General features: G+C 45.4%; 2 pseudogenes; both read right to left on the bottom strand.

Moving 5' to 3' along the window:
- Positions 1–4,264: 4,264 nt before the first annotated feature.
- Positions 4,265–7,250, bottom strand: LOC123117595 (BTB/POZ domain-containing protein At2g46260-like; annotated as a pseudogene).
- Positions 7,251–12,909: 5,659 nt separating this feature from the next.
- On the bottom strand, positions 12,910–15,853 carry LOC123115258 (BTB/POZ domain-containing protein POB1-like; annotated as a pseudogene).
- Positions 15,854–16,960: the final 1,107 nt, after the last annotated feature.

Genomic DNA, 16,960 nt, shown 5'->3' with positions numbered 1-16,960 from the left:
TACATCAGAAAGGATTAGTTGCAATGGTTGAGTAGAAACACTGGTGGAGATAGGATAAGGTAATTGATGACTTTTTGCTTTTTGGCAAGAATTACAAATAGTCTCAACATTGCGCTCACCAACAAACGGGAGCTTATTTTTTTTAAGCAAACGTTCAACTAAGGAAAATGAAGCATGTCCTAGACGATCGTGCCATCGTGTGGACGAAAGCTTGATAGCACCACAAGCTTGTTTATTGAGTCTTCTAAGCTCCGGAATCAACGGATAAAGACCTCGAACGCATCTACCTCGATAGAGGGTTTTCTTCGTGGCCAGATCCTTAATCAAAAAGAAGAAAGGATGAAACTCAATATAGACATGATTGTCAAGAGTAATTCTATGAACGGATAGAAGATTTTTGTCTGCACTAGGGACATGCAAAATTTTTCTAAGATGAATTTTACGATGCGGGGTAGTAATAACTGAATGACCAATGTGACGTATCCTCATACCTGCACCGCTAGCGGTGTGAATCTGGTCTTTGCCATGGTATTTCTCCCTGAGAGTCACCTTCTCAAGTTCTCCAGTAAGATGGTTTGTGGCACCACTGTCGAGATACCAGTTGGTATCTACACCGTATGAGCCATCAGCACCAGCAACAACCTTTTCATCATCTTCAGACGAGGCTTCATCTTCATCGAACCGATACCAGCAGTCCTTTGCTGGGTGGCCTGGTTTGCCACAAATCTGGCACCGTACATAATCAGGGCGAGACCTGCTGGACCCGCCGCGGCGGCCCCGATTGTTGGTGGAGACAGGGCGCCCGCTGCGAGAATTAGCGCCACCGTTGCTGCTGCCACCTCCTTGCTTGCCTTTGGAGCGAGGAGGACCACGGTGACGAGAGTAGCCGCCGCGCCCACGCGCCGCGACATTGGCAGAGGACTTGAAACCGCCCGATCCCTGGTACTGCACAACCCTTTGATCGAAATTGCTTAACATGGAGAAGAGTTCATCAAGGGATACCAGAGTGATGCGCGCGTCAAGGGCAGAGACGAGGGGTTGATAGTCCATGTCGAGGCCGTGGAGGATGTAGGACACGAGCTCATCATCCTAGAGCGGCTTCCCGGCGGCGGTGAGTTCGTCGGCGAGGCCACGCATCTCGGCGAAGTAGGTGGTGACGGTCTTGTTGCCCTTCTGGGCGTTCACCAGGGAGGTTCTGATGTTGTTGACGCGGCTGAGAGACTGCGAGGAGAACATGCCTGACAGTGCCGTCCAGAGCTCGTGCGACGTGGTGATCGCGGTCACCTGCACAAGCACCTCCTTGGTGAGGTTGTTCAGCAGGTATCCAAGCACCTGCTGATCCTCGCGCACCCAGATGGGATGGAGAGGATTTGGCTCGGTGGATTCCTTCCCTTCCTTGTCCTTGGTGGAGAGGATCCTGGCCGGCTCCGGTGTAGCGCCGTCGACATAGCCGAAGACGCCCGCGCCTCTGAGCTGCGGCGTGACTTGCGTGCGCCAGAGGATGTAATTGGTGCGGGATAGCTTCTCTGTAACCTGGCCGCTGAGACCAAGCTGGGAAGCACCGGAGGAGGACGCCATGATAGCACTGGTGGGGATTTGATCTAGACGATGTGGAAGAGATTGGCTTTGATTACCATGTGCGGAGGCGAAAGCGTCGTACCTCTTCTGGAGGGACGCCGTACGTGTTTATAGAGCAGGGGCGCACATCCCTGATAGCGCATACAAGTTCATTATAGGAGATTACAGGAGATTACATCTTGGAGAGAAAGTTAGGTAGAGATAGAGATAGAGTTTACATGAGATAAGATATCTTCTACCTAATATCTAAACCTCCTAACAATATACCACGCAGCCTCCTGGTACTACGCAGCTCCTGTACGTTATGGATGTTTAACAAGAGGGTGAGGAAGGAGCAGTAGTGCTTTGCCAGACGCCTTTCTTTAGTTGCTCAAATTTGGGCAATTCAAGGTTACCCGAACCCTAACCCAAATTTTCGGGTATCAAATTGTGCAAGCAAATTTTGGGTATCAGTTTTGGAAACCCGATTTTTTGATAAGACGAATACCCCGACCCGATTTTCGGGTAGACCCGAAGGCCCAGCGTGAGTGTCACTGATGACCATGACACTGTTTCGATGTCGTTTGGTTTGGTGTTCAAACAAGTTTGGGAATTTTCCTTGTTGACCTTTATGGTGAACCCTTACTTTCGAGTCTTTGCGAGCAAGGTCGTATATTTGTTCTGGTGATGTTGGCACGGCTTCCTATTTAAATTGTGATGGTGCTCCTCATCTATGTGTTTGGTGTGGTTGCCAATTTTCATCATACACGACAGTCACATAAGACGCATCTCATGTCAACGGTAGCCAACATGCACCATGAGTAAGCAAACCAAGTACATACAACATTTGGTCTGGATCGTCCTTTCACTATATGACGATAGCTTCATGTATGTTGCAATGTGCTCGTTTCCTTAAGCTCCTCACAGTAGAGGGAGGAGAGGAGTCCTAGTTCTACCACCATTTTTGGGTCTTAATGTGTGCTACCAATGGATGGAAGCATTCATAAAAAATGGTAAAAAGGTAAGGAATTAAACTCAACGATGAGGGATATGTTTCTATAATCCCACATGATTTCAGATGGAAATTGGATCTACAGATAATTATATACGATGTTGATTCCACAAAAAAAAAACCTCGATCCACTCATTTTTGTGCGTACAAGCTGAGGGTAGAGTTGTTAAAGAAAAAAAAACCCTCTTTGATAGGGTTTCAGACGATTGGGAGCTTTCTCTCTTGATTTTGTCCACAGAGACAAATTCAACCCCTCCGCAACCACGCCCTTTCTCGGCGCCCTGGTGCATCGACCCTGCCTCTCCCTGCCGCTCCGGCTCCGCGCGACAACAACTACACATTTTTATCACGTACATGAATTAGATATTAACATGTACTCCTTCGGTAAAGAAATATAACAGCGTTTAGATAACTAAAGTAGTGATCCAAACGCTCTTATATTTCCTTACGGAGGGAGTAGTAGTTACAAGTTATTCTATCTGTGATTACACATTTTTTTAATCTATTGATTGATGTATTTATTGATAAAGTATATATTATTCATTGCTTAGAAAGCCGACAATCGAACCGGTGAACTGGCGGTCTGACCGATAAACGAGAACCGACAGCCTTGCCGGTTCGATAACCGGTTTGGTTTTTTAAACTATGAAAATATGTCTATATGCATTTGTATGTAGTCCTTATTGAAATATCTAAAAAGACTTTTATTTAGGAACGGAGGGAGTAGACGAGTCTTGGTTCTTCAGTTTCATTCATTTTTAGTGGATGGACGTAGAGTAGTATATATGGACACTGTTGTAAGGAAACTCTACTCACTTCGTTCCAAAGAATCAAAGTATAGTGAACATTAGATTTTCTATAGTCAAAATTTGTATACTTTCACTAACTTCATAGAAAAATTATCAATTTCTAGAATGCCAAATCATTATCATTAGATTCATTACAAAATATAATTTTATATGGTATAAATGTAGTGTTCTAGTTTAGAAAAATGTTTCTATTTTTTTACAATGGGTTTCTCTATAAATGTTGTCAAAGCTTAAGAAACTTGATTTTTGGAAAACCAACTATGTATTAAGGAACTATGGGATAATAAGCCAGATGAAGCCAGTTTTCAACTCTCTCAAGTTTTCTGGAGCCAGCTATATATTGCGCGACATCTAGCACTGGACGTCGACCTCGCTTCCACAACGATAGGCCAGGAAGCTCATCGCGCTTCAATGCTTCCAGCTGAAAAAGTGCAATCTAATTACACCATTCACATTCAGGCACCAAACATTCCAGCAGAAGCAAAAACATAGCTATACAAGACCGCACCAAGCCTGCACCCAAAAGCCAACACTGCCCATATGCCCAGCCAAGCAACAATATCCAAAATTATAACTGAAATCCCATTGAACTTTGTGACACTTACAACTGCATCATGGATCCAACAGACCACTTACAAGATAACGACCAACACAGAGAAAGATTCTCCACATAAACTGTATGATACAACATGCAACAACGACATACAAAGGCAACACATAAACGCACACATATATTACTAAGTAACATGCAGTAGCAGCGGCCGGCCCACGTACATCAGCTACTCTGTTCATAGCCCTTCAGGGATGAAACTGAAATCCACGACTGAAGCGTCTGATACTGCACACAAGACACGACCCAGTTAACTCAGCTGCGTGAGATATCAGATCAGGTCTGTAATTCAGGCTGCTCCACCAGAGTCAAGTCGGCTCTCAGATGCAGCACACCGTCGATGAAGAGGCTGTCATCAGCAATGAACGTCGACCATGGCATTCCAAAAAGATCACCGCATCCCTGCGAACAATCACCAGTCATGGTGTTCTTATATCCGTACTTGCTCACAAATTTTCCTAACGGCTTTGTCCTTGCAGCAAACTCAATATCTAAACATATTGAGCCTGCCGGCTCATCAAAAATATGTAATGATAGGGCAAAGCTGTACGACGTTGCCTGCTCAACCATTTTGCAGTTTGCCAAGAGATAGAATTTGTGCCCTGCGAGATGGAACATTTGCGAGCATATACCTCCTGATGGGAAGAGTCGGGAACACTCGTCACGCTTTAGATCCATGTAATGATGTAAACTGTAACCTGTGGGCAGGGTTGATTAAACGCAACCACTCTCACAAGTTTGAAGTCATAAGCTCGCTCAGCAAATTGCCGACATGTTGTCACGTTTGCTGCAAGAGCACCTTCCATCTGGTTTGGGTATGCTTTGTGTAGAAGTAAGTACCTCAGCAATATGCTTAGTTAAGTACTGATGGTCTATATCAACATCTTCACATGTTAGGACCTTCTGCAGTGCATCACAGCTCATATTACTGAATCGTACCAGTGGAAGTAAGCGGTAACTCAAGACCTTGCGTCTTTCCTCCTCCGAATAATAGTATCGCACACGGGCCCACTTGAGCAAGAAGTAATAAACCACATCTTCACATAGCACGTGTAGGTCACTGCTCGAAAAGATGGCTTCGATTCCAACAAGAGAGATGTTCATCAGTTCATCTTGGAACCTGAAATGAGATAAATAATGCTATGAGTGACATATAAACGATATAATTAGTGACATCAATGTCAACATTTTCTCCGAAACGAAAAGAAAAAATCATTGCTCCATCAAATAGTGGTCACTTACTTATCAAAATCCTTGTATTTATTGGCAAGGAATCCCTTCCCTGCACGTACTAAACTCTGAACTTCAGCAGCCATTAAAATGGAGCATGGATGGCCTAGGTATAGCAGTGCAGATTCTGTGGTCATAGGCCGGCTTATGAGTAACTGACTGCAGTACCTCATGCAAGCAGGAACCTCAAATTTGTCAGCAGCCATTAAGATGTCGAGCAGAAGAGTGGGCTCAATTGTTGTCAGCTTTCCAATGTACATGAATCTTAGAAGCTCCATAAGGGAATTTTCTTCTGTTCCAAGTAGAAGGAAAACAGTAAAGGCACAAGGATTAAGAGAACAGTGCAAAAAAGAAGTAAGAAAAGCTCCACCTTGGATTAACCTTTTCCAATCATGGAAAAGTTCTATCTATACAATAATAGAAAACGCATGAGTTGGCGGAATCCAAACGATCTTAACCATTCGACAATCAGATCCAATGGCTCATAAATTAAGTTTCACCTTGCAAAGCATCTCATAATTGCATATTGATTACAAAGATACTTGAGAGAGTTAATTAATCCATGAATTGCCCGCATCGCTGACTACAGAGACGACACGCACTGGTGGATACTCTATATGATAGCCCTATAGTACTGGTTACCTACCGCCATCGCTTCGTAATCCGCACTACGAGTTTGAATTATCAAATGAAATTAGTTAACATACAATTAATTGTTAACCTCAATAAGGAAAGTTCTTCAGTAATTTTAATAAAGTGCGAACATGCACTTAGAAACGTGTGTGTGAAGTCTGCGTAACTAGTCCTATAAGTGGTAGAAACTACAAAACATAATATTTATTTACCACAAATAATCAATGTTCTATATACAGAATATAAACGGTAACACAACCACAATAGAGAATTAGAATAAAAAGTAAGAGGAAGAAGGTTACAATTAAGCTATAATATTACCTGAATCAGCAATCCTAATTCTTGGATGTGACTCATCAGATTCTTTCATGCCATTTGTGAAAAGCTAAGAAACTGAAGCTTATTAAAAACTTGAACTGACTACATAACAAATACATTTCACATGGCTATGAAAATTACCTTTTGAAAGAAAGGACTTCTTGCGGCAAGAATCACCGAATTTATATGAAGGGCCTTTACTGCTGAAATTGGTTCGCCTGCCATGGTTGAGGAAGAGTCAATACTCTGTCCTTCATCAGCTGCAAAAAAACAAGATCAATGAGAAACAAGACAACTAGGAAAAGTAAAATGTACAGAGCAACCATTAGATAGATTTTCTTCTGTTAAAATGCTTGGAACATTCTGTTCAATGGTGCAGATTCGTTTAGTCAGTCTTCAGATGTATGATAAAATGGTTAAATTATCACAAAGATTGAACGGCCATTTACTGCAGCCAGCAAGCATGCCTGTAGTTCACTGAGCAAAGTGATCATAGATGTTATCCCAATGACCCAACAAGAATTTCGTATAACTTTATCAGATAATTATTTGTCAATACTCAATACCCAAACTTATACAATGCCTTTTGAAAGGATTCAGAAACTTGACCAAGAATTTCAGAACCTGCGATTCCAGTAAGGACAACGAAGTAGTAGAACTTCAGGTTTCAGGTCGAGTAACTTCTTTCCAAAATTTCTGAATTGCATCGTTGAGCACTTCCACTGTCCAGTCGCTAGTCTCAATTGCAGTGGATTGATCTTATTTTACGTTTGCAGGAACAATAAATATTGAAAAAAAGAAGTTAACAGCACTGCCACATCAAAATGTTGGACTAGATATTTGTTGCATCATTGTCATATGTATGGATACTGGAAGACATTTGTTGTCTTCTCTGAATAAGTTTGATGTTGATTTAGTCGACCCCAAATTTCATTGTCATTTGTGTCGTACATTTCCACGATAAGACCTCAGGTGAAAACTTACAATCTATACAACGTGAATCTGTAATACTTAAACATAAGAGGTTGTCAAGCAGCCTAATTGACATATTACATGCTTGAACAGGCAAGTGAGGCAACATGGCAGTGGAGACTGCAGAGTTATAAAGTTTTATGTAGTTCTTCCCTCCACATCTCCTCTCCAAATATAAAGGATCATATTACTAACATATGAAATAGAATTATGAAATCATGAAATAATTTTTCCAGCGTTCCAAATACAAATCCATAGTCAAGCACTAACATATATAGTAATAATATGTTCTTCAGTTTCTGGGATACATTCAGAAACATAATAATTGGCAGATTTGGCATGTGGATAATGTACAATCTCCGGGTCAAAACTAATGCTCATCGGTTAACTACTTTTTCTCTACAAAATTGAGTTCGATTAAATGAGCATGCACAGCTGTCAATATCAGAGACCCTCTCTTATGGGCCAGAGAAAAAAAATCGTAGAAGGCCAGTGATCATGTGTCATTCCTCCAAGTCATGTCCTCGTCCAAGTCCGCTGAAGCAGGCACAGAAAGCCGTTCCCGGGAACAGATTTGTCGCGCAGCCTTAACTCTCATCCACACACGCACATATTAGCGCATTAATAAACAAGTAAGAGATTTTGGGTGTCATTAAATAGGTGTATTGCCATGGTGTGCACGGCTTGGTTACCGGGAATGTTTCCTCCCGCCCTATATACCGGTCCTGAGGGAGTAACTCTTACATATACACAGCATCCTAGTGACCCACGGGCCACGGCACATAACTTATGGATTCTCTCTATTACATTGTTTAAACCTTATGCTAAACCCTAACACCAGGGGCGGCGCCACCGTATATGGTCGGCCGACCCAGGTAGCCGACGTGCGCCCGAAATACCTATCTATTCGTCCCTCCCATTAGTCGATTTGTTTTGGATGATAGGCACAAAACATGATTCGTCGATCTGGTTTGAACAGAAAATGATTCGTTTTTATACATGAGCTTGCATTTAAGTGGAACACGGCCTAGCCCTCAACAAAAGTAAAGTAGAACACGGCCTACATGCAGTCCAGCTGCGCCCCATCCCCCAACCAGCAACCTAGCCATCGCCCACGCCCAGTCTTTGGCTTGGCCATCCACATGACCCAATTTGTATGCCTACTCATGTGACTTTTTATCAATAAACTTTGCTTTACCCCTCAAAAAAAAAAAAAAAAACTTCGCCCATGCCCAGTCCACCCGCTGCCGTCTCACAAACACAGAGTTCTCCTCTCCAGAGCGGTCGGATGCCCTGGCACATTGCAGAATGAGAAAAACACTGCTTGGTGCCGGCGCGGCCTGTGTGGGAGGCAGCAGCGGCACGGTATCGAGCTCATGCAAGCGGGAAATTCTTTGGAAGGGCAGTAAGCTCAACCAGTAGGTATACCTAGCCCGATGCAATTTTTTTCCCCATATCAAACATGAATTTATGGGCTTGTGGCCAATTATTGAACATGGGGATGTCGTAATGTAGGGAATCTATAAGAAAATGAAACCAGTTGCTACTTATTTTTGAATTCCCCCAGTAACTGAATCTCTAGGGTCTAATTAAGCATCTGTTGCAAACATTTTGCAACTACTGTTCTGAGCTATCAGGAGTCTCATGGTGATATGACGAAAAGGTCTCATGTTTCAACTACTGGAGATAGAGGTTCCCGATTGCAACTACTGCTTTTTATTGTTGATTGAGGAGTGCTGACGGCTGATCTATCTTTTTTTCTTTTTGAGCAAAGGCTGACCTATCTGCTTTTTTTTAGGGGAACCCTGGACATGTGCCTATATGAAGTTGTGAACTAAGGGCATCTCCAGCCGCGCCCCCAGGAAGGCCTCCCCAGGCGTTTTTTTCGCGCCGGCGCCGAAAAAACGGCCCAGTCGCGCCCCCAGGAGCCCGATTTTCGCCGGCTTGGGCCGAAAACAGCGCCGGCGGACCCAGCCCGAACCCGGCGCGCTGGGGGGCGCCCGGGGGCGCCGGGCGAACTGTTTTGGCGCGAAAAAGCCGCGGGCCCGCCGCGTCAGCGACACGGCTCTCTTCTCGGCCCTTCGTCGTCCTCATCGCCTCGTTTCCCGCGGCGAATCAATGCCAAAGCTGCCGCGCGCTGCCGCGCCGGTCAGCCTGCACCATTGATGCCTCACGGGCGGCGCAGTGAAGACCGGACGACGCGCGTCCCTCGCCCTCCCTCGCCCGCCACGCGTACACACGGTGGCACGCGCGCCTCGGCCTATATATGACGCGCCCCGGCGCACTCGGCGACTCACACTCTCCCGCCGTCGTCGTTCCTCCCTCTCCTCTCCTCTCTTTCGCCGTCTCCAGTTCACACCCATGGCCGAGCGCTTCCCAGGCGACGGCGCGGCGGCGAACGGCTTCGGCCGCCGCCATCTTCATGAAGACGAGGCTCGCCTCCTTTACGAGGCCGAGTACCCGGTCCCGCCGGACATGCGGGTGCCCGGGGCGTGGAGGATCAGCGCGGGCGGCGTGCCGGTGCCCCCGGTACCCACCGGCGCGGCGCGGCGTGCGGAGATCGCACGCATCCGCTCGAACCTGCCGCGTGCGGCGAGGGAGGGGCCACGGTACGTCCCCGACAGCCCGCTCTGGGACCCTTACTTCCGCCGCCGTCACGCCCAGCAGCTCGAGGCCACCAACGGCGTCGTGCCCTCCGGCAGGCTCAACGCCGCCGGCCGGCGTCGGTGGTGGGGCGTGCCCGGGCGCACGTTGGAGGCCGTCCTCGAGTACATCGAGGGCGGCAACACGCCGCGCCTCGAGTACCCCGCTCCCCCTTCCTTCTCACGCCGCCGGGGAAGCTCCTGGACCCCGAGGCGCATGGAGACCGGGGGGTCCTCCTCCTCGTCCGGCGGCTCGCCCTGCCTCCGCCCCGTCAAGCCGGAGCCCCAGGGCACGCCGGTCAGCGCGCGCACCCGCAGCTCCGGCGTCCGCATCGGCGCCAACGCCTCTCCACCCACCGGCCGCTTCGTCCTCGTCGAGCCCAAGCCGGAGCCCGGCCTCCCCGCGGAGTACGAGGAGATAGCCCGGCGCGGCTTCTCCGACGAGGACGCCATGCGGTGGGCGCGGGACGACTACCTCCGCGACGAGATGGTCCGGCAGCGCCGGGCCCTGGAGGAGATCGCCGCCCGCAAGCGTGGGCGCGAGGACGAGCACGGCGTCGTGGTCCTCGACAGCGACGACGACGACGACGACGACGCCCCCGGACCGTCCAACCCGCCGCGCCAACCGGGGGAGGGATGCAGCAGGGACGGCGGAGGCGTAGGCGGGGGCGGCGACGACGACGACGACGATGACGACGACGGCGGTGACTACACGCGGTTCTACAGCCTCCTCGGCATGTAGAACCGCGTGGGCGGGCGGCGAGGCGGCGGCGAGGGAGACGGCGGGGGTAGTCCGCGGTAGTTTTTTTCTTTTTTGTAAAATATGTTTAAGTTTGAACGAACTCGCCGATGTTTGCGTTAAATTTGAGTCGTTTTTGCGCCGTATTTGACTTTTTTGACTAACCGTGGGCGCTGCGACTGGGGGACATCACGCCCCCGGTGCGCGGTTTAGCGCCGGTGCGCCCCCAGGGGGCGATTTTTTGCCCCTCCTGGAGGGCCAACGGCTGAAGATGCCCTAAGGGCCCAAGGCAGACCATCAGATTTGTGTTGCAGTCGAGGACCAGTACAAGACGGTGTTCCAAACTCATGAAACCATGTATGAATTCCTTGGAATGTCATCCGGCATCATCAACGCGCTAGACCCTTCGAAAGCATCATGAACCAAATCTTCAAGCCAATATTGTGGCGCTATGTACTCGTATTCATCGACGATATCTTAGTACAACCACATGGAAGAAGCTCACCTGATGCCCTTGCACGGGGTGTTTGAACTTCTTGAGTAGCACTAGTTACTCCTGAAGAAGAACAAGTGCTCATTCGTCCAACAAGAGCTAGAGTACATGGGCCGAGTAAATTGCACGAAACCACCACTTTAAAGCCTAGGTTTGCGAAAAGCACTAGGATACATTTTTTCGACAGAAAACACCACGTCTTGCGTTTTTTTTTGTTGCAAAAAAACACTTATCGGCGGATTTGACTCGATTAAGCATGTTTATGACAGACGTGGCCCACTAGTCAGGCTGACGTGGCACCGCCTAATTAACAGCGACGTTGGCTAACGTTATCATCATGTGCGGCCCTGTGGGGTCCACCTGTCATTGAAAGAAAAAAGGAAAAAAAAATCTGGTGCTCATCAACCTCCTGCCGCGGGACCAATTCGTCCAGATCCATTGCTGCTCGCCGCGGCCGCCACGCCTCGCTGCTGCTGCACCGCGCCCACTGGTCGCCATGGGCCACATTATTGGCATCAATTGTACTGGTGCTATAGATGCGAACAAGATCCAAGCTATTGCAGTTGGGCTCAACCGACAACACTCAAGAACTTGCGAGGCTTCTTCGACTTGACAGGTTATTACCGCAGATTCGTTAAACACTACGGTAGCTTGAAAAAAGGGCATCCAATGGCGTATCTCAGCAAGGCACTATATTTGCTCGCAGCGAGGCTCCCTCCACATATGAAAAAGAATGTTTGGCCATGAGACATGCGGTAGACAAGTGGTGCTCCTATGTGCAACAAGAGGAATTTGTCATACGCACCAACCCGGCATAACTTTCTGTCGATCTAGACCGGGGTGGTGCCCTAGCTGATGGGCTTGACGTGGTTGCCAATCTTAATCATTGACAGCGGTCACACAAGATGCACATCACGTCATTGGTAGCCTACTTGCGCCCATGATTGAGCAAGCCAAGTACGTAGAACATTTGGTCTGGGTCATCATTTCGTTATCGGATGATAGAGTTGCGCACGTTGCATTGTGCTCGTTTCCTTGAGCTCTTCATAGAATGGGAGAAGAGTTCTACGTCTTACTGTGTTACTAGTACACAGAAGCATCCATAAAAAGTGCTGAACAAATCTAGAAAAAAAAAAGCTAAGCCAGTCGATTGTGGGATATGGTCCTGCAGTATATTCTCCCAGAATTTCGGATCGAAATTTGATGTACGTATAGATGAGTCTTGGTGCTTCAACTTCTTAGTGAATGGGTGTAAAGAAGTCGAGTCGGTAGAGCCAAAAGGTATGGACACTAACATATTTTGAAAAGAAAAACACTACAATTAGCCAGATGTTCAACGCTCAAGTTTTTGGAGCCCACGGATGCTGAACGTCGACCTCGCTTCCACCATGAATGGCCAGAAGCTCGTCATGCTCAAAGGCTTCGAGCTGGACAAGCACATTCCCACACAGGCCCACAATAACAAAACGAGACCGCAATATGCATTAAGAACCAATTGAACATCGCAACAAACCAACAACAATATCTGAAAGTATAAGTTTATAATTGAGATCCCATTGAAATTTGTCACACTTACAACAGCCAGCATGGATCCAACAAATCCCCTACAAGACAACGACCACCACAGACAAAGTTTATCCACATCAACTGTATGATACAACAACATACAACATACAAAGTCAAGCACACAAACACACACATATACTGTATGTTACTAACAGCCGATCAACAACAACACACGATTCAGCCAGTCTGTTCAATGCCATGCCCTGGGAGGGATCAGAGTTCCTGGCCACAGCTGCACGCAGCTCACCTGAAGCAGAGATCCACAACGCCATGATTCAGGAACCAAAGGGTTTCCAGCACACATACACCTAGAAAATCAGAGATATCATCAGATGTGCAATTCAGAATGCTCCACAAGAGTCAAATCAGCTTCCAGGTGTAGCACATCTTCGATGAAGAGAGTGTCCTCATCAGCAATGAACGTTGACCATGGAACACCAAAAAGATCATTGCATCCTGTCGTCCAATCACCAGCGGCGAAGATGTGTCTGTAGTCTAACTTGGTCACAAATCTTCCTAACGGCTTTGTCCTTACAGCAATCTGAATATCTACTGTCAAACTGACAGAGTCAGTCGGCTCCCCAATAATCGCTATCCAGAGGCCAAAGGTGTAGAAGTTACTCTGCTCATCCAATATACAGTTTGGCAGGAGACAGAATTTCTGCCCTGCAAGACCGAACCAGTCTGAGGCTATACTTGCTGATGAGAAGAGTTGGGAGCACTCGTCACGCTTTAGATCCAAGTAAACTGTAACCTGTGGGCAGGGTCGATCGAACGCAACAACTTTGACAGTCTTCAACTCGTAAGCTCGCTCAGCAAATTGGTGATGGGTTGCTACCTCTGCTGCAAGAGTAGCTTCCAGCTGTGTTGGGTAAGCTTTGTGTAGAAGTACCTCAGCAATACGTTGAGCTACTTGCTCATGGTCTATATCATCATCAGTGCCCGCTAGGATATTCTGAAGTGCCATACCCGTCAAATGACTGAAGCGTACCAGCGGAAGTAAACGACAACTCCAGATCTTCCGTCTTTCCTCCAATTCTGGGTATCTTTGACGGGCCCACGTGAGCAAGAAGTCATATGCCTCATCTTCAGATAGTACCACCAGGTCAGTACTCGAAAAGATGGCCTCGATCCCAACAAGAGACATGTTCATCACTTCAGCTTCGAACCTGAAATGAGGCAAACCATGCCATGAGTACACTACATACACGATATGATGACATAAATGTCTACATTTTTGTGGAAATGAAGAAAAAACATTGTTCGTCCATCAAATGGGTATCACTTACTTATGAAAATCCTTGTATTTCTCAGCAAGGAATTCCTTGGCTACACGCACTACACTCTGAATTTCAGCAGCCATTAAAGAGGAGCATGGATGGTCTAGGCATAGCAATGCAGATTCTGTGGTCATAGGCAGGCTTGTGAGCAACTGACTGCAGTGCCTCATGCAAGCAAGAACCTCATGTCGAGCAGAAGAGTGGGTTCAATTGTTGTCAACTTTAAACTGTACATGAATCTTAAAAGCTCCACAAGGGCATTCTCCTCTGTTACAAGTAGGATGAAAACTTGAAAAAAGAAAAACATAAGGATTAAGAGAACAGTACAAAACTGAAGGGTGGGTCGGGGGGGGGGGGGACTCTTTTAAACCCTAAGTAACTGTTTAAGTTGACCCTTGACTTGCAGTATTAAAAAAGCTCCATGGGAGATTGACCTTTTACGATCATGGGAAATTATACCATAGAATATATAGGAGTTGCCAATCTCAACCATTCAATACAATCAGTTCCAACTAAGTTTGACATTGCAAAGAACTTCATACTTTTATATTACAAAGAGAGTTGTAAAAGTTGATCCCTGCTTAAGAGAGAGTTAATCAATCCACAAATTGCCAACATCGATGATTGAAACAGATATGTACATTGCTGATATTCAGGTAGTGCACAGTATATAGTGCTGGTTACCTCTACCGCTAGAATTGTTCGCGGTCCATGCAATGAGTTTGAATTATCAAACGAAATTGAATACAGTACAATTAACTATTAACCTGAATAAAGAAAAGGTCTTAGGTAATTTTAAGTTAGTACAAACATGCAGTCAGGAAAGTTCATGCGAAGTCTCCATAACTTGCCGAAAAAGTGGCAGAAACTACAAAACATAATATTTCATTTACCATACATAATCATGTTTTTATTAAAAGAATAAGTACTAACACAACCACAATAGCAATTAGAATAAAATATAAGAGGAAGAATGTTATATTTAGAGTATAATATTACCTGAATCAGCAATCCTAATTCTTGGAAGTGTCTCATGAGATTCTTTCATGCCATTTGTGAAAAGCTAAGAAACATGAAGCTTGTTAGGAACATGAACTGACTACACAAATAAATAAATTTCACATAGTTATGAAAATTACCTTTAGAAAGAAAGGGCTTCTTCCAGCAAGAATCAACGAATTGATACGAAGGGTCTTTACTGTTGAAACTGACATTGTAGAGAAAGAGTCAATTGTTTGTCCTTTATCAACAGCAAAATACTAAGATCACTGAAATACAAGATAACTAGGAATAGTAAAAGGTACACAACGGCCATCAGACAGATCTTCTGCTAAAAACTTAAAATTCTTCGAACATTGTCTTCAAGAGTGCAGATTCATTTAATCAATCTTCAGAGATATTGTAAAATTGTTAAAATAATATCAGAAAACTGAACGATCATTTAGCTGCAGCAAGAAATCTAAGCATGCTTGTAGCTCACTTAGCAAAGTGATGATAGATGTTATCCTAATGATCCTACAGGAATTTTTGTATAACTTTGTCAGGTTGATAATTATATGTCAAAAGAAAAACTTAGGCAATCCGCCTTCAGAAAAGCTTCAAAGACTTGACCAAGAATTGTAAAATGAAGATTAGAATTTCAAAACCCATAATTCCACAAAAGACAAGTAGTAGAACTTAGGTTTCAGTTTGAATAATATCTTCCCAAATTTTTTGAGTCGCATGGTTGAGCGACTTCACTGTCCAGTCGCTAGTATCAGTTGCAGATTAATTATATTTTACGTTCGCTGGAACAAGGGGATTGATATTGTTTGAACATCACTGCTACTTTCAATCATTTGACTAGACATTTTGTTGCATCGTCATTGCCTGACGTTGCTTTAGCCCAGCACAAATTTCATGATAAGACCTCAGGCTAAAAAATGTACAGTAGGTATTTGTACTACTTCAACATAAGTGGTTATCAAGTAGACTAATTGACCTTAGATGCATAATATATGTTGAACAGGATATGGCTGTGGAGACTGGAGAGTTCTAAAGTTTTATGGAGCTCTTCCCTCAAATCTCCTCTCTAAATATAATAGATCATGTTTTTCTCATAAAATCAACATTTACAAAATACTAAGTCATGAAACAGTACACATCCTCATTCAATTGACACGTTTGGTAATAATATGTTCTTCCTCTCTCGTTTGTTGGTTACATTCAGACACATAATAATAAATGGCAGATTTTTGACTTTCTCCCAGTTCAGAAAACAATGTTTCTGAATGGGAATAGAAGTTTATCATAATAAGACTGCCAAACACATGGGACTACAAGTCTATGTCTGGTCCGGGAATTAAGTTCCCAGTTCAAAAAAACAATGTTTATATGTTAACTACTTCTCTCAGCAAAATTGAGTTTGATTAAGCCAGCAAAACTATCAATGTCAGACAAACCCTCCAGACAGGGAGGTATACGACGCCAGAGAAAAACAAGTGGAGATCGACAGGTATAAAAGGCCAGCGATCATGTGCCATTTCCTCATTCAATTCCTCGGAGGCAGGCGGACAGAGCCGTTGGTGGGAGCGGAATCGTCACTCAGCCTTAACTCTCATCCACACGTGCATATCCTATATACTAGATCAGTAGCGCGCCTTGGCGCAAGCAGCGCGCCTTGGCGCGAGGGTGCCGGTTTCAACAATGTGCCCATGCATATAATGGTGAAGTTAGTAGAAAGCCAGGCTTATCATATGTATTCAATCAGGATAAAAATTAATAAATAAATAAATATTCAAGTGTAATCGGAGCAAGACATCATCAATAGATACCAAAACTACAGATTCAAGTGTAATCGGAGCAAGACATCATCAATGGATACCAAAACTACAGTACAACACATCTCCATAGCCACCAGAATGATAGTACAACACATTTGAAGAATGGAATGTTCATATACAGGGTAAATTAAAGGATGCAATGTTCATACACCGGTAATGGGCATGCGCGGTGGACAGGTCCGGTCGTCTTGAACAGCAGTGTCAGAGAGAATGATGACTCTCATTGTGTTCTCATTGAGCCAGAGTCTCAGATGGCCTTGTGAAGCCCAAGATGCTC

This window comes from Triticum aestivum, chromosome 5B, assembly GCF_018294505.1.
Source record: "Triticum aestivum cultivar Chinese Spring chromosome 5B, IWGSC CS RefSeq v2.1, whole genome shotgun sequence".
In the NCBI taxonomy this organism is placed as follows: domain Eukaryota; kingdom Viridiplantae; phylum Streptophyta; class Magnoliopsida; order Poales; family Poaceae; genus Triticum; species Triticum aestivum.
Note: the sequence above shows the minus strand (reverse complement) of the source record. Positions and strands in the feature narration are given on the sequence as shown.